Source organism: Ambystoma mexicanum, chromosome 1q (genome assembly GCF_040938575.1).
Source record: "Ambystoma mexicanum isolate Mex_15411 chromosome 1q, UKY_AmexF1_1, whole genome shotgun sequence".
NCBI lineage: Eukaryota > Metazoa > Chordata > Amphibia > Caudata > Ambystomatidae > Ambystoma > Ambystoma mexicanum.
In genome coordinates, this window is record NC_090922.1 from 483886149 (window position 1) to 483905033 (window position 18885).

The 18885-nt window shown below is 48.8% G+C and overlaps 1 long non-coding RNA gene across 2 annotated transcripts in view; it reads right to left on the minus strand.

Moving 5' to 3' along the window:
* Positions 1-18885, minus strand: part of LOC138529231 (uncharacterized) — a 587797-nt gene that overhangs the window by 96723 nt on the left and 472189 nt on the right. For both annotated transcript variants that reach the window (XR_011284573.1, XR_011284579.1), the window contains exon 2: positions 6604-7650. This is a non-coding gene — a long non-coding RNA (uncharacterized lncRNA). The remainder of the gene's footprint in view (positions 1-6603; positions 7651-18885) is intronic.

The following is an 18885-nucleotide window of genomic DNA, read 5'->3' on the forward strand; positions in this document are numbered from 1 at the left end:
TTATTGCTTTGCATATAATCTAAGAGCATTGTGGGAACATTGGGTCACCGCCGGTTTTTATGTTTGGCCAACATGTCTTTGATGTTGATTTAAGATGAAATCCTGTTGAGCATGTACCCTGGGTTTGTTTCAAGTTTCATTTATCACAACACTTACCATTACAATAAAATGTCTGTAAACCTTGGGACATATATACTCTTTTGGACACTGTTTTGTCTTGGTTATGTGGTGTCGTCTGTCTAGCAGTGGGACATTATTGGGGGACAGAGTACAAAATGTGGGGTAGAATATTTGGGGGGACTGTGAGGGGTCAGCAATGCGAGGCAGACAACTTTTAGTTTATTGTTCAAAATGGGCCATTTTATTCAATCATAATTGTTATTAAATGCCTCACTATCCCTACTCTGACGAGGATTTCCCTGCCTAACAAAACTGAATGGAAACACTCTAACCCAGGATGTCTGGCCCCCCCGCTTAAACATCAAGTACACAAAGAACATATATGGCAATTCAAAAAACATCAACAATTATATTCACAGTTTCTTGATAACCTTTAGTAACCTGGGTGAACTCCCTTCCCCAGGATTCAAGGTAAATTCAGCTCCAATGTTGACCAAAAAGGAAGAAGGAAATCCATGTAGGTAGTACAGTCTCAAATCAGTCCTTGATATGTCAATGTCAATGTCAAGGTAAAGATTTGTTAACCAAAGTTCCAACATTAACAAAGCTTTTCTTCTTGGGGAAATAAGGATTTTCCACTTCCTCAAAATAGCATCAATGTTATTCCCAGGCACCGTGTTTTGTTGCCACTTCCAATTATCCAAGAAGACTTGCCATAGTTCAAAAGAAATACAACTTCTGTAAACGTTAGTGAAACACAGTTCTTGGTCTGTAAACTTAGTATGTCTCTCTTGATAAGATTAGGAATCTCAGTCAGGATGACTTCACAGCATTTCTGCTTCCACTTCAACAACTTCAACTTCTACAATAGTTTACAATGAGAGCACATTCCTTTGCCTCATAGCATTCCACTTAATGTGTGCTACTGAAGTCTAGCATCTACTGACTACCAAATACACCACCATAGCTTCAGTACTACTCCGGGATCAAGTTTAGCCAGCAGAAATCATGCTCCTTCCCCCTGGCCGGGCTTCAAGGGAAGGAAACAGAAGAGTTACCAGACATCGGGATTCAGTGGCAGACGGTAGCGTTCCGCTATCTTGGGCTCTCCATCACGCACACGCCCGCCTCCACACACGAAAGCAATACGGAATCAGCAATGCGAGGGGTACGCAAATCCACCAAATTTTGGTCCCGACTCCCACTCTCTGTGATGGGCAGAGCGGCCATCACTAAGATGATAATACTACCAAGGTTCCTGTACTACTTCACCAACATAACGCACTATATACCCCCCCCATTCTTCAGAAAATTGGAATCTCTCCTCAGAGACTTCCTGTGGGGCCCGGCCAGACATAGGCTTTCGCTGCACACCCTCACTCTCCCGTATAAAGAGGGTGGAATCCAGCTGCCTGACTTCCAAAAATACTATCTCGCAGCGCAACTGACACATGTTGTCAAGTGGTTATCCGACGAACCAACAGCTGAGACAGGCCTTATCCGCCCATTGGTAGCCCCAATGCACCCTAAAGAAGTAGTATGGAACTCACAGGTTGGGCCCCCTTACCCACCCATGTTGGTGAAGCTGGGGAGACGAGTCTGGAATAAGGCACGCACATCGCTCGGCCTGGCCCAACCATACATGCATGAAATCCCCATGCTTGCTGATGTCTGTAAGACACCCACCAATCTGCCAGCAATGAGGAAATGGGAGAATTTTGGCCTATACACCTGGGGGGACATGTACGAGGACGGAAGCTTCAGAGAATTCGACTCACTACAGATGAAAGAAGGGCTGGCTGCTGGACAATTCTTATGGTACCAGAGGGTGAAACAGGTTGCTAAGAAGACATGGATCACATGGCCAGAGGAATCGGAAACCCACCCCCTTGTGCAAGAGATGCATAATCTAAGCGACGGCTGGAAGCCCACGTCGCGACTGTATGCCCAACTGAACGACGGGCGCAACCCGAGGAGCGCACCCCTGAAGGAGAGGTGGGAGGCGGACCTGGAGACTGACATCACGGAGAGCGAGTGGGGCAGGGCCCTGATGTACCCGAAGGAAGTGTCCCGCAATGCCAGGTTCAGGCTCATCCAGCTGAACGTCCTATATAGGACCTACATGACCCCACTAAGGGTATCCACATTCAGCAGAAAAACCCCACCAACGTGTCCATGGTGCACCAGCGAGCACGCAGACCTAATCCACATGTTCTGGAACTGCCCCAAAACCAAGAAACTCTGGTCCGCTGTTGAAAGGACTTGCAGGGGAGCTGGGCTGGAAAGGTACGAGTGGACGCCTAAGGAGTGCCTCCTGGGCACATACCCCAGATTGAGTAAAATCAAGCACATAGTGAAACTAATGGACATGGCGTGCATCCTAACAAAGAGAACGATAGCAATGGCCTGGAAATCCCCAGGTGGCCCCAGATATGAACCGTGGATCAGGGAAATGGAGCGATGGACCAGAGCTGAAACCAAAGCCTGGGAGGAAGGGAGCAACCGGGGAGGAGAGGACACAAATGCAACACTGGAGTCCTGGAAGGCTCTCCTGAGAGACATGATCTTTCTGACGGACTTTAAGCCACCTTGAGTGCATCCCCGGCCACGAACTGCAGACCCGAAGCAGAACCAATAGCTACACCCACAACAACTCTGACTCTGTGACTTTAAGAGACAACCGGATGGTGCCTGGAGCGGGGCCCGAAGAGGGGCCGGCAGGTACCCATGCAGTGGTGGGAGGCGGGACGGTCAAGTTACTGTTTGTTTATCGTTTTCTTTCTGTTATTGTTTTGCATGTTCACCGGGCAACTCACCGTGACAAACTGGATGTTGTTATGCATCCATGTCTAACCGTTCTATGCCAATATAAATGCCAATAAAAACATCTAAAAATAAATAGCTTCAGTACGCTGTGACTTTAAACAGGTTATGACAAGATTTAGTTTCAACACCTTCAAATAGGCAAGGCACTGTTCCTCTGAATATGCCTTTTCCAAAGGGGGAGTCTCTTTGCCCCTCTTGCATATCAGCAACCAACAACCTCTAATTTACTTAAGGTCCCTCTCCCCTCTTCCTTCTACAGTCTTTGGCAATGTAGATTGTAATAACTTTAAAGAATATTTATAAATCGCAAGTTTCCCTTCCCTAACCTTGCTTTCATCCCTTTGCCAATTGTTAACCAGAATAATTGCCCAGAAACTTTGGTGCCACTCTCTTGGCTTCAGGTAATGCTTGTACACTATTGGGCTCACTGTATGGTTTAAATGGTCCTCTGGCTTTGGGAAAGGCTGATTTCAGTCTTAATTGGGGAATACTCTTGGCTTGGGCAATGCTTGCTCTTTTCAACTTCCATGTATAATGTTTAAACACTTTACTTCTCTTCATGAGCAATTGTTCGCGTGAATAAGGATTCAAAGTTCACTCTCCAATTGAAAAGCAAAATTAGGCACACGGTTTAAAGATTTAACAATTGCTTTTCATAACGTTTATTCTGTGTAAGTAGGTACATGCAACCACTTCTTCATAGGTTTTACAAGGTTTAAAGGTTTAAGAATGGCTTTCCGTAGTGTTTGCTGTTCATGCGAGTGAAAGAGAAAATACTCAATCACACGCAAGTGCTACATTTCAAATGTCCAATTGTTAAGAACTCAACTAACAACTACAGCTCACTTCTGCTTTGTTGCCAGTAGCGCTCACGCACAAAATCAGAATGCCAGGTTTGACTCCACGTGTTGCACAACTTCTGGCTTCATTTGGGAGGACCCACACCCTTCCTCGCTGAAGGTGTCTCCGGTCCAGCCACACAATCAAGGAGCCACTCTGCTCCATAGACACAAAGCTTTACAGCAGCTCCTCGCCTCAGTCACCTATATGCTTCTTACACAGCAATCTCTGCAATTAGGCTCATATTGTTAAGCTCACCTGGTCTCTGTGGAGGCATTGGGGCACCGTCGTAGCCCTCCCAGGGATGAAACTCCTCTTGTCTGTTCCTCCCTCTGCGTCTGAGTGGGGAACTGCAGTGATGAGCAGTGCGGTTCCTGCGTGAATATAAGGGGGGGTCGTATGAGTATGCAGCCTGTGGCCCCTGACCCCTTCTCCAGACCTGTTCTCCCTGGATGTGGCTTGCCGGGGGTTGCACTACTCTTGAGGCTCACCTGCTGAATGATGATGATGAACTCTCCGTCCTGCTGCTTCTGGCAGGGGCGCTTGTTGAAGGGAACTGAGTTCCTTCACTGGTCCCTTGTTGTGGAAGTCCAGACCAGCTGTGACTAGTCCACTTCTCTTGTAGGTAAGTGTTTCCCTTGTTTCCACTTGCCCGCTCGCTTCTGATTGTTGTAATTGTATTTGTAAAGTTCGTTCTCTGTCCTTTGTATGTAATGTTTCTTTTCTCTGCTCTCTCCCCTTGCAGGCGGTGTAGCAGTGCGGGCGGTAGCTGGGGTAGAAGAAGCAGAGCCGGTGGTATGGAGGAGCGGGGCTGAGATGGTCCGACAGCTGGTAAGTAGCAAGTAGCCTTTAATGATACCTTAGGGTTCGCGTTGGGTTTTAAATGCGGCGCAACCCTGGGTTGGGTGTTTTCGGGAGTTCTAACCTTGTCTTGTCTTCTTTTCTCGTTTCAGGACTTCAGCTTCGTGGGACAGATAGCGCAGGTGATGCAGCGACATTTCAGGATCTGCCAAGAAGATGGAGCGTTGCCGTGAGATGCGAGCCAGGGTCCAGGTAAGGATGCTGTTGTTGCAGGATCACGAGGTAAGTATCTGGTCCAGGCGGCGGTGAGCATCACATTGCATGGAGGCGTAAAGTAACGCGAAGCATTTGCTTGAGGGATCGGTGGGTTTATATAGTCTTGTTCCCGTCCACGCACAGTAGCTCTGGCCTGCATGCTGCCACACCCGATGAGTCAGCACCTAAAGATCAGGCCTATGGAGCCACGCCCGATGAGTCAGCACATGGGGATGTTCTCTGGAATAAAGGCTTTCAGCACCTGGAAAGTTCTTGTAAAATAAAAGCACTCCAGCACTGAAGTCAAATGAAAGCACTCCTGCACTGAAATAAAGTGTGCAATGAAGTAAAATAAAAGTACTCATGTACCGAAATAAAGTGTTCCTGTTCACACTTCTATATGAGCCTGGCGCCGAAGGCGCCACGACTGAGTCCAGCCAGGGCCCTGGTGTTTATGAGTCCCAAAGGGATATAAGTGAGTCAAGTGACCCATTGCCCCATCACTAGATGGTGTGGTTTTTGTATTCTGGGGCTCGTGGCCATGACACATATGGGGAAAGGCAGCCTTCCTGCACGCCTTCCGCTGCACAACCTCTGTACCTCAGAGTTTTCAGGAACAGGACCTTTCCAGAACAAGCAGGTGAAATCTGCTGCATCAGAGTTCCGTCATCCCTTTAGTTGTCCCACTTCTGCCTGGATTGTCAACACTGTGCCTTCTTCCTTCTGCCTCTGCTACCACACAAACTCCAGCCACAGTTCTAGATCCTTCTAATTGCCTGCACCTGAGGGGACCTTTTAAGCCTATCAGGTTCCTTCAGGTGTGGGCTATTAGACTTGACTACTACTGCAGCACGACTCTTCAGCCCTCTCCCTTGTCCCAGTTCTTATGAGAGTATGGGACTTGTAGCCCCCAACAAAAAAGTTAGTTTCTTTCAATAGCTTCTGGGTTTTAATTGTAGATCTATTTCCCTTAGAGTCATTTAAAGATGAACCATTAATGTGATGCTGGAAATGCCTGGACCTCTGACATTGCAGCTCTTCATGTTTTCCTTTTGGTGAACAGCACCCATGGGATACCCTTATGGAACCCTTGTATCCCTTATGTTTATGTTTAGGGCACCTGTGTGTTGCCCACAGAACAGTGTATTAGCTGGTGGCAGCTACATGCTGTCCTGGCAGTGGCTCTGAGTGTCCTCCATTTTTGGGAGGTACACCCAGGCCATGCCATAGGAATCAATTTATTCCTGAAGAAAGGCAAGATGGCCAATGTATCCTCTTAGTTTCTATTGCCTTTCCCCTTGTTTTCCAAAGTCTTGAGAAGCCCTGACACTGTCCCTTCCCCCTGACTGGCTGTTGAGTGGAAATACCATATATGGATCCGGGACTGCCTTCTGTCAGGCTGACTGGAGCCTTCCCAGGGGCTGTGTTGTGGGTACACCTTTGTGGTGGGGCCTGTATGAATGGAGACTGAAGTGATCTCACATTCTGTCTTGTGGGTGTCTGGGTGTGGTTGTGAGACAAGGCCTGAGAGAGCCCTGATTAAAACTGGAGTGAATGCAGTGTAGTGTGCTGAAAGGCTGGGTGCTTACTACAATCCATGTTTTGTGTTAGTGGTATCTGAGTGGAGTGAATGGCCGAATGCCTGTGAGTCTGATTGGCTGCCTGCCTACATGAATGCATTAGCGAATGATTGGCTGCTGAGCCTGGTTCAGCCTGAGTGAATGTGCACCAAATGTGTATACCAGGGGACCTCTCACTCACCAATTTGTTCAGTAGCTGTAGTCGAAGCAAGAAGTAGATGTTCCCTGGAAGCTCAGCTGGAGGAAGAAGTCTACTGCTGCATTTTCTTCACGTAATCCGAAAGCTGCTGTGTTCTTCCAAGGGCTGATCCAAGTACCCTGGAAGCCAGTCCTGTGTGCCTGCCACCCGGAGAAGGGATCTTCATGAGTCCAGAAGAGAAGTGCTTGGGCGTCTTGAGTCGAAGAAGTCCAGTTGTGTCACCCAGGGTCCGGAAGAGTGCTTTTGACCGCTGGAAGCCAGATTGCTGTTTACCACACAGAAGAGGGGGTACCGTGGCATAGTTCTGCTTGACACCCAGAGCTGCGAAAGTTCCACTTGATGAAAGAATTCTGTAAGGGACATCCCTGACACGACATCCGACCACTTTTTCACACCGAAGAAGATTCCAGTCCGCTGTATGCAGTAAAAGGTCCGCCGGTGGGTTTCCTGTCATCAAAATCCAAAGATATCCCGAGGGTCCAGCCTTGGTGAGGGTTGTAGTCCTGTCCAGTGGTCGAGTTCAGGTCGCCAGAAGCCATCCAGAGGTCTGTGCTGCGGCTGCAGCACCAAAGATCCAAAACACGGTAAACTGCTGAATCCAGAAACCCGAGACCTACTTCTGCCACTGCATCCGTCGCCACCGAGAGGCATGCAAGGTCCTCAGGGGTATTATCTTCTTCAGCCAGGTCTTTTCAGAGTCCACAGCAAGTTTCACTTTGATAGGACTGCCACAGCCAGAGTAACACCTGTCCAAAGGAGCCCACTGTGAAGACTGAAACTTGCGAAAGCACCTGGTTCCTCTATTTCTCTTGGCCTCATCATCCCAGCAACTCCTTCTTGCAAAGGGGGTCCATCCTTCAGGGGTCCCATCGAGTGAAGCCAAGAAATTCTGCCACTTCTCCTGCCAGGGCACCAAAGGTACTGTGACGAGGAAGAGCATCTTCCAGCCTCAGGAGTCGACCAGGGGTACCAGAGTCATCTTGGATACTGTTCTCCTGTGGCATCCCAGGTACACTGGGGTGGTAGAACCTGTAAAAAGAAAGTAGAGGATTATTGAACATTTATGGACTGGACTGTAAAAGACAAGATAAGATACTGCCTAACTTTTCCATTACAGGTTGCCCAGATGGGGGGATCCTCACACAGTATTGCTATTTGAGTCTCATGAAAGTATGCTGCCTATGTTCTGAAGCTTACCTGCCTATCTTCCGGGATCTATGAAAGTAGACCTTACTTAAGAATAATTCACATGCCTATTTCAAACTGGCAGCAGTTGATGCATCTTATACTAAATGTAAGTCTAGTGTGGTAGAGTTTATATAATTGGCATCCTTTGAATAGAACTGCCTGAATAAAAAGTGTTCTTATTTATATGTATATATTTTACTCAACCTTATTTTATATAAAGAAGCTGTGTTATCACCTAACATAGTGTGTGGACATTCCTTTGTGGGGGCTTGGGGACTCCCTGTGCTTAAGAACCAGCCTGCATCACCTCCTGGGTGCTTAAGCCTTGGTTGTTCATCCAAGCTACCATAAAGAGTACCTAAGCTGGGGTGCTCTGTGCTTCTGTCCCAACCATATAGAGTGAAGCAACAAAAGTCACAAACCTCCTCTTTCTCCTGTATTTCTAATGCTCTCGCACCACAAAAAAACGTCGACCCCCAAACAACATACCACACAGAGTCCCTGCATACATTTTTGTTACAATTTACGCCTTTATCCTACCTTTGGAGAATGTGATCATGTTAAAAGAAACGTTTGTTGTTTTATACATTCCATATCTATATATGAATTCAAACATATTCTCTTGGGTTAGTCAGAAAAGGACAAGAAAAACATAGGACATGGCTCAACCTTTTGACCACGTGTACGATAGTTACCCAACAGTACTACTGACAGATTTTCCCTTGTTTTTTTTAACATCTATGTGCAGAGCAACAGAGGTAAGGCAAAAAACATCACATTTTTGTTTTTCACTGGTCTGATAGCGAGAAATGTATATTCAATGTGGCATTCACTTGATAGTTCACTTGTCGGTCACTCTCTCTCACGGGTTTATATTCAAGGATACTGTGAGCAGGCTTTGCGGGTTGTTGAAGTGATTATCACAATATGCCATCATGTCTCATCTGATTATGCCTCGCTCTCCTCCTGAGGGTCACCTCCCCTCATGTGATCCTCTTTCGCATATTCACCCCCAGGGTCAGGTAGCGCTGCCGTCCCCTGGCCACATGAGGAGAGGCTACCTTCAGGAAAGGAGTGATGACATCACCAGATTCATCACACATGCATCCCATCAGATTTAGTTGATGTTAACAAGTCGAGTGGGAATTAGGGAGAGGTGCACACCATAATCTGGGGTTCAAACAAATAGTTTCATTGGACATGACCACACACTTCAGTCAGTTAAAGAAAACGGTTACAAAAACAGCAGGATGGATTCTCTGTGAGCTCCAATGAAACAAAGTCCCTGGGTTTTATAAAGCATTCTGAGGTAAAAAAAGAAATATAAGTCTCCCAATCCTGGTTCCCTACCAGAGGGAAGTGTTAGTTCCACAGTTAATCCCAGTCTGTGGCTTTAAGTGTCCCTGCACTTCTTTCTCGGTTTCTGGCCCATCTCATACTTCTGGCCCTGGTCTTCTCTGTCCACTTCACGCCGGGTCGCTTCTCTAGCTTCTCTCCCAACCCCTCTTTTGATTATCCTGTCAGGTTTTCCCGTTGCTTTTACTTCACCCACTTTTGTAGGTTCCTTCACTCTCCCCCTCCTGACATCTTCTTCCCTCCCTTGTGCTTTTATTTCGCTTTGCTCTTTGTCCACGTTTTTTTCTCCATTCACAATCTGATCTTTCTAATAAACCCTTAGGCTCCCCCTGCACTCTCCTAGTTGTCTCCACCTCCTTATTGTCACCTCTCTCTGTACCATCATCTTCTTTTTGCTTTCCTCCTCTTTTTCTTCAGCCTCCTTTCCCCAGCTTCATATTCCCTTCTCCATCTCCTACTCGTTTCTAACTTCCCTCTCCCTACAACATGCTGCTGCACTGTACTGTTGCTCTCTCCAAATGCCCACACTCTCCTGACAGGACTTGGATCTTATAGAGCGTAATGGCCACTAACTGCTCCGGTACAACTACTTGTATGCCTCTTCACCTTGTAATCCGTGATTGGTTACTCTTCACAGCTCTTCCTCCACTTAAGCTGCCCTGCCCCTCTCCTAGGTGCCATCTTGGTTTTTCAGATCAGTGATGCTCTAGAAGAGACTGCTACAGCGGGTCGTCCTGGCATCGGCCAACCATGGGTTCAATCTGGTAAATTGGGGAACATTTGAGAGTGGTAACCCACTCTCTTTTACACTGTTTTGGTGCTTCTCCATGCACGGTACCCACCAAAACAATCTCTGATTTGTACAGGACCAGGCTACTCATTTCTGCCCCATGATTCTGATACTGCTTCGCTCGACGTGATTTGGGGAATGCTGGCAAAGTTAAGGGTGGCACATCCTCAGGACCTCTAAAGACGTTGTTTTCTTAAAGGGACAAAGTGAGATTTCACCTTTTATTCTAATGTGAATAAAGAGTTCTTGCGCATTAATCTACAGCTGGTTTCCTCCTCACAGGTTCAGTATACATCTGACACTGCCATCGGTCCCAAGTTGTGATCTAGACCTGTATCTCCCAGGGGTCCAAGATCTGATCAGGAGTGAATGGCGCATGTATGACCCACTACTTCTCGATGGCCCAATACGCGCAGAGCTAGCGGAAGTCATTGCCAATTATTTTAAGGAGAATGAGAAGGGGGACACGAGACCAGAGGTGGTTTGAGGCACCATGAAGGACGTAGTCATTGGGGAGTTAATCAGTCATTCAGCAGCGCATTTCGCTGCAAGGAAACGTATTAGGGAGTTGCAAATAAGAAACTGTGAGATCACTCACCCTTGGGTCAAGTCAGGGAAATCCCTGTGGGATGTGAGATTGGCTTGATCCAGCCTGGAATCCCTTATGGCCTCGATACTGCTGACTCGTTGCTCTCAATTGACAATCCTATTACTCCCCCTCCAATAAAGCAAATAGACTTCTGGCATATAGGTACAGAAATCCAGGAAAAGTATCCAGGCAATCAGAGACAGGCAGGGTACACAATTCGCTGAGGGGAAGAAACCTTTGCCGATTATTATGAGTCAATGCTCTGAGCAGAAACGTTAGAAGGGAATAGCCAGACCATGTTCCTGGCTGGGTCTGTATTTCCTGGCCCTGCGGAAAATCAGAGGGCGTTTTTGGAGTCGCTGATCTTGCAAGAGGAAGTGGGAAGGGCCATAAGCCCTCTACGCACCCGCAAGGCTCCTGGCCCAGACGGTTTCTTTCCTGCCTTCTATAAAGTATTTGTTTACTTTCTTCGTTTTTGACTTCAAAGGTGATGACTCAAACAATGGGTGAATCCTATATCTCCTTAATGCTGGGGAGGTTGGCTCAGCAATACCAGAACAGATCTCCATTGACCTTTGCAGACAGCAAGACTAAATTCAACCTCACAGAGGCAGAGCGCTTTAGGTATTGTCAGCTCCACTACCGGATTACCAACCCCACGACCCGAGCAGTGGGCACAAAATCCCCTCTGGCTCTGGAACTTACGCTTCCAGAGGGTGATATGACTAGGAGAATTACTAAGATCTACAGACTGCTGGATACATCTGACCCTTCAACCCGGTTTGCGTACATGGTCCATTGGGAGCAAGATCTAGTTCGTCCCATAACTGAAGAAAGCTGTATGCGAATATTGCAGAGGGCAGCATCCTCATCTCAATGTGTTAGCAACAAAGATAATTCTTACAAAGTGCTGTAAAGATGGTACTCATACCCTACCCACCTACACAAGTTCAGCACTGCTATCTCTCCTCTTTGCTGGTGAGGGTGTGGCCACGTGGGGTAATTCTTTCATATATGGTGGGGCTGCGCTTTAGCTCAAGTCTTCTGGTGGGAGGTAGTAACCCTTATAATGGAGATTACAGGGCGGCCCTTCCAGTGGAACCAGCGACAATACTTTTGGGGACTTTTTGGGGGACTCAGTGGAGTCGATTTATTTTTTTATTGTATTTAGTTTCACAAAAAACTTTTAACAAAAACATTGGACTATTAACATCTCACTACACATTCTAACTTTCTCATTAGATGTAACCAAGTGGCATGCGTCCTAAAAGACCAGTGTAGCTTATTCAAGTGTCCTTCCATCAATTATCACTGGACTATCTGTCCACTATTTCCGTTCTTGCCATTACTTTATCAAGAAAGTCTATAACCACACATGTCAGCATAACATTTTTTCCGGAGTCGATTTACCCAATAAGTGGCCATAGAGCGTCCTTAGACTCTCATCTGCTTCTAGCGGCTCGCTTAGCTCCAGCAAAGTCCAGAAAATGCAGGGAAGGTACTCAGGTGACGTGTGGTGGTTTAAAATCTGGAAGGTTGCTGCAGCTGAAAAGGTGTGGGCCCTGCTTCAAGATACAAAAGTACTTCTCCCCCGGCCGCCCTTTATCCAAATTCTGCAAACAATACTCTGCGCGATCAGTGAAGCTGGAAATGTTACATCACTTCTCCCTGATTTAGACACTCTTTTCAAAATTCTTGTCGATGGTATGGATGGACACTAATGATTGGTCACTCACCATTTCTTCAATTTCCCTGTTCATTCGGCTATGCCTTGCATATTTTGTCACTTGTTTATCCTTGGTTGCTCTGATGGTTTGTAATGCTCTGTTTGTTTATTTGCTTTCGTTTGGTTTATTTGGAACACTGATAAATAAAGCAATAAGGCCTTTCAAAAGAAAAAGGGACAAAGTGACACATTTTCTCTTGTGAAAGCCCCCGCCATGTGGGTGTAGTGGATGAGCCACGAGATCCTCCCGAACCGCCCCAAGGCTCAGCATTGCTGCAAAGGCGACATCATCAGCCCCCATGTCAAGGCCACCCTTCACCGTAAGAGTCAGGCAAGGTGCTTCATCATATTGAGGTATTCCTTTTACTTTCACCCTCTTAGGCCATTCTGTATGAGGGTTTGAACTAACATTCGGCCTGAAACTAGTACAGGTATCAGACTTCTCCAGCATTGGATCTTTCATGGATTCACATGCTTAGAATATTCCCCGTCGTCAGGCTGGGAATCCCCGGTACATTATATAGACCCTTTCCCGTAGGAAAACCTTTTCGACGCTTATGCGTCCTATCCACCTCGTTTTGTATCATGCGTGCCCGTACCGTCAGGACATCATGATATAAATACAGGCCCCGCCCCCGCGCTCCCTCAGATTTCAACCGTCTTTCAAAGTAGTGGGATCCTCGTGTTTACTACTAGTGGAAACTAGGTTGTTTTTTCTGTTTCGCTTCGGCGACGTTCAAATTCTGGAGAATTATGTCTGGAAAAGCGTTATTTCGCCCTTGTGCAACATGTGGCCTCAAAAAAGTTTATGAAGGAGATGGCCACATGGACTGTATCTACTGTTTCCACCCGCACCACACGGCGGATACATGTGAGATATGCCAGGGTTTCTCCCAAAAAACCCTTAAGGACCGTAAAAGAAGGCTGGTCGACTGGCTTAATGACGTAGCGGGTGCCTACCCGCTTCGGAAGTTGGCTCCACGGCCTCCAGGAGCAAGTCGGAGCCTCCATCGAAAAAGGTACGGCCAGCGGAAATTCGCACTGAGGACAAGCATAAGGGGAAGCATGCTGGATCTTCCTCATCACATAAAAAGCCCTCCTCCTCCTCATCATCTAAGACGGAGAGGCTAGCGCTGTCAAAATCCTCCTCAGGGGACCGTCCCAGGTCTTCCATGAGTCGAGATGCTTCAGCCGGGAAGTCGGCATCGAAATCGACGACGAAGTCTAAGGGCTCGACGACGACTTGCTCGTCGACCTCGGTGTCATTGACGATGCCTATTACCGCTCAGGCAGCAGCGGTTGGGATTCCTTCGTCGACGGAGACTCAGTCTATGGCTTGGCTGCCAGAGGTCAATGACCCGATCCCCCCTGAGGTCTTACTGCAGCCAGACACGGCCTGCTCGGCGGAAGGAGAAGGGGACACGGTTCTGCAGCCATCGGATTTAGGCTTACGGCCTTCCACGTCGGCGACGACGACGACGAGTGCGAGTGGGGGTATGGTACCTATATCATCCATGTTACTGACCCCCCAGACGGTTTTGTCTCTGGATGTGCTTAATACTCTTCAGAAGCTCCTGCAGCGGCTGGATACGCAGTTCCCTCAACCTGGAACGTCATCGTCACTTTTTTCTGTACCTTCCGTCGACGAGCAAACTTGTACGGCTCGCTCGACGACTAAACACCCATCGGCTCCCCAGGCGGTAAAAGATCGTCCTCGAGCTCAGGAGGAGGGTGAGTTGTCGGAGTCCGACTCTGTACTGGGTGACTCGGGGTCAGACATCTCCCTGTCACCGTCGAGGGACCCAACATGGAGTTCGGATGTAGAGGTAGAGTCTACGAGGAGCCAGACACAGCCATCTCCCCCGGATGATGTGGGAGCCTTCCATGCAATGATGGGAAAAGCTTGTTCCGAGTTCGGCTTGATTCCTGAGGAGCAGAAGAAAGACTGTTTCCTTTTTGACCATATGGTTCAAAGGAGAAAATCGGTATTTGCCATCCCAATTCTGGACCACGTGTGGCAAGAAGGTCCCAAGACGATGCGCCATCCGTTCTCGGAGCCAGCTATAAAGGGACCGATCGAGAAAAAGTTTAAAGCTCCGGAGTCCACTCCAAAATGTCTAACATCACAGCCTCTGTCTGACTCGGTGGTGTCGGCGGCAGCGGCTAGGAAGGCCAGGGTACAGCAAAAATGTTCAACGCCACCGGAAAGCGAGGCTAGGAGGCAGGACGCCTTTGGAAAAAAGGTGCTCTCGGTCGGAGCGACGACAGTAAGAGCAGCCAATTCCTTAGCGATCGTGTCACGATATGATAGAGAAATGTGGCACAAACTAGCCCCTATCCTAGAACACCTGCCAGACGAACACCGGAAAGCAGCAATGTTACTGGTGCGGGATGGCGAAGAGGCCTCGAACCACGCAATTAATATCGCAGTTGACCTAGCAGAGTCTGGCTTCAAACAAATCAACCATGGAGTAGTGCTTCGTCGACAAGCGTGGCTCAAATGTACTACTTTCCGTCCTGAAGTCCAGTACAAAGTCCTTGACATGCCATGTGAAGGGGAACACCTGTTTGGCGAAAAGGTTGATGAAGCGTTGAAGGGGATGAAAGAAGACACGGATACTGCTAGGTCCCTCGGCGCCCTTCAAACGGGTAGAAACTTTCGCTCTTTTCGCCCCTTTAGGGGTGCTTCTGGAAACTCCCGCTTTGGAGCCTCGAGGGACCATGGATTTAACAGGCCCTCGTACTCTTCACAAGGGTTCAGACGAGCGTCCCAGTCGGCACGTAGAAGCAGGGACTATCAAGCCTCCAGGCGGCGAGGCTCGGGTCCGTCGTCGACGAAGAACAAGCAAACCAGCAACCAATGACGGCCTTCGGAACGTCCTGGGGGGTCGAGTCTCTCATCACTTCGACCAATGGAAATGCATCACCACAGATCGATGGGTTCTAGACACGATTCGCATGGGTCATGCGCTACAATTCAAAGACAAGCCTCCGCGTCTTCCGCCTGTATTCTCGACACAGCCCCACCTCCGAATCCTACGACAAGAGGCGGCGCTTATGTTGCGAAAAGGGGCGGTAGTGAGAGTTCCTGTGGCACAGGAAGGACAAGGAGTTTATTCCCGGTTCTTTGTTGTCAAGAAGCCAAACGGCAAATGGAGGCCCATTCTCGACCTGAGGGTACTCAACAAGTGGCTAAAGAGCCTAAAATTCAAAATGCTAAAGCTCCAAGAGGTTATCAGGTCGGTGCAACCCATGGATTATCTATCGTCACTAGACCTTCAAGATGCTTATTTTCACATCCCAATACGCCCACGACACAGGAGATATTTAAGGTTCGTCGTCGGGAGAAAGCATTTTCAGTTCAAGGTCCTCCCGTTCGGGCTCAAGTCCTCCCCCAGGACGTTCACCAAGTGCTTGGCCCCTATAGCGGCCCATTTAAGGAAGGATGGTCACCATGTCTATCCATATCTAGACGACTGGCTGGTCAGAGGTTCGTCCAAGGAACAAACACGAGACAGTCTAAGGGCCACAATGTCCCTCTTACAGGAACTGGGCTTCGCAATAAACTTCAACAAGTCCTCCGTAGAGCCTTCGAGGACCTTGGTCTTTCTAGGAGCGGAGTTTCATACACACACAAGCCTGGTGAGACCATCCAGTGAAAGAATTCAGAAACTTCAAAGCAAGGCGTCGGAATGGAGAGGCGGTACCAAGGTTTCAGTGCGCAAGTACATGTCCCTGCTAGGGACCATGTCGTCCTGCATTCCGTTGATAAACAACTGCCGTCTGTTTATGAGACCTTGCCAGGAATTTCTAGCGGACCGTTGGGCGCAGAGCCGAGGTCGCTGGTCCGACAGACTGGTCGTCGACGAACAACTAGTTCAAGCACTCTGCTGGTGGAGAGTGTCTACTCATCTAACGAAAGGAATGCCTCTACTGGAACCAGAGTTCCAAAAGACGGTGGTGACGGATGCATCGCTGAGCGGATGGGGAGCTCATCTGGATACGTTACAGGTACAAGGCCAGTGGTCGTTGCAGGAGTCCTCCCTGCATATCAACCTGCTAGAACTGAGAGCAGTGCGATGGGCTCTGAAATCTTTTCTTCCTCAACTGAGGGACTCGGTGGTGCGTGTCATGACGGACAACACCACTACGATGTTCTACTTGAGGAAACAAGGAGGGACACGTTCCAGGTCCCTATCGACGGAGGCACAGAAAATCTGGCATTGGGCCCTGCAACACAACATGAAAATCTTAGCGTTCCACCTACCAGGCATGAGAAACGTGGAAGCCGATGCCCTCAGCAGAGAAATGAACGAAGTTCACGAATGGGTGCTGAACGACCAACAACTACAACAAGTATTCAAGAAATGGGGACACCCTTCCATAGACTTGTTTGCGACGAAGAACAACAGGAAATGCCATCAGTACGCAAGCAGATGGCCTCAGCAGGGCTCACTGGGGGATGCGTTCTCGTTCCCATGGACGAACAAATTCCTGTACGCATTCCCTCCATTTTCCCTTGTCTGGAGGACGTTGCAATGGATCCTCAGGTACCCATGTCGGGTAATTCTGGTGGCCCCGTACTGGGCCAGACAGGTGTGGTTTTCAGACCTGCTACACTTAGCGGTGGCGGAACCGATGAGATTCCAGAAGACCCCCGACCTTCTGTCTCGACAGGAGGGTGTCGTTTGGCATCACGACCCGGACAGCCTCAAGTTGACGGCCTGGCTCCTGACTTCGCCGAATTTGGTCGGCTAACGATTCCGGAGGACTGTCGGCGTATCCTGCAAGCGGCAAGAGCACCTTCCACAAACGCCTCTTCTCCAGCATTGGATCTTTCATGGATTCACATGCTTTGAATATTCCCCGTCGTCAGGCTGGGAATCCCCGGTACATTATATAGACCCTTTCCCGTAGGAAAACTTTTTCGACGCTTATGCGTCCTATCCACCTCGTTTTGTATCATGCGTGCCCGTGCCGTCAGGACGTCATGATATAAATACAGGCCCCGCCCCCGCGCTCCCTCGGATTTCAACCGTCTTTCAAAGCAGTGGGATCTTCGTGTTACTACTAGTGATAACTAGATTGTTTTTTTGTCTGTTTCGCGTAAGCGAAGTTCAAATCTGGAGAATTATGTCTGGAAAGGCGTTATTTCGCCCATGTGCAACCTGTGGCCTCAAAAAGGTTTATGAAGGAGACGGCCACATGGACTGTATCTACTGTCTCCACCCGCACCACACGGCGGATACATGTGAGATATGCCAGGGTTTCTCCCAAAAAACCCTTAAGGACCGTAAAAGAAGGCTGGTCGACTGGCTTAATGACGGAGCGGGTGCCTACCCGGCTTCGGAAGTTGGCTCCACGGCCTCCAGGAGCAAGTCGGAGCCTCCATCGAAGAAGGTGCGGCCAGCAGAAATTCGCCCTGAGGACAAGCATAAGGGGAAACATGCTGGATCCTCCTCATCTCATAAAAAGCCCTCCTCCTCCTCATCATCTAAGACGGAGAGGCTGGCGCTGTCTAAATCCTCCTCAGGGGACCGTCCCAGGTCTTCCGTGAGTCGAGAAGCTTCAGCCGGGAAGTCGGCATCAAAATCGACAACGAAGTCTAAAGGCTCGACGACGACGACTTCCTCGTCGACCTCGGTGTCATTGACGATGCCTATTACCGTTCAAGCAGCAGCGGTTGGGATTCCTTCGTCGACGGAAACTCAGTCTATGGCTTGGCTGCCTGAGGTCTATGACCCGATCCCCCCTGAGGTCTTACTGCAGCCAGACACGGCCTGCTCGGCGGAAGGGGAAGGTGACATGGTTCTGCAGCCATTGGATTTAGGCTTACGGCCTTCCACGTCGACGACGACGGCGACGAGTGCGAGCGGGGGTATGGTACCTATATCATCCACGTTGCTGAACCCCCAGACAGTTTTGTCTCTGGATGTGCTTAATACTCTTCAGAAGCTACTACAGCGGCTGGATACCCAGTTCCCTCAACCTGGGACGTCATCGTCACTTCTGTCTGTACCTTCCGTCGACGAGCAAACTTGTACGGCTCGCTCGTCGACGAATCACCCATCGGCTCCCCAGGCGGTAAAAGATCGTCCTCGAGCTCAGGAGGAGGGTGAGTTGTCGGAGTCCGACTCTATACATGATGACTCTGGGTCAGACATCTCCCTGTCACCGTCGAGGGACCCGACATGGAATTCGGATGTAGAATTGGAGTCTACGAGGAGCCAGACACAGCCATCTCCCCCTGATGATGTGGGAGCCTTCCATGCAATGATGGGGAAAGCGTGTTCCGAATTCGGCTTGATTCCTGAGGAGCAGAGGAAAGACTGTTTCCTTTTTGACCATATGGGTCAAAGGAGAAAATCGGTATTTGCCATCCCAATCCTTGACCACGTGTGGCAAGAAGGTCTCAAAACGATGCGCCATCCGTTCTCGGAACCAGCCATAAAGGGACGGATCGAGAAAAAGTTTAAAGCTCCGGAGTCCACTCCAAAATGTCTAACATCACAGCCTTTGTCTGACTCGGTGGTGTCGGCGGCAGCAGCTAGGAAGGCCAGGGTCCAGCAAAAATGTTCAACGCCACCGGAAAGCGAGGCTAGGAGGCAGGACGCA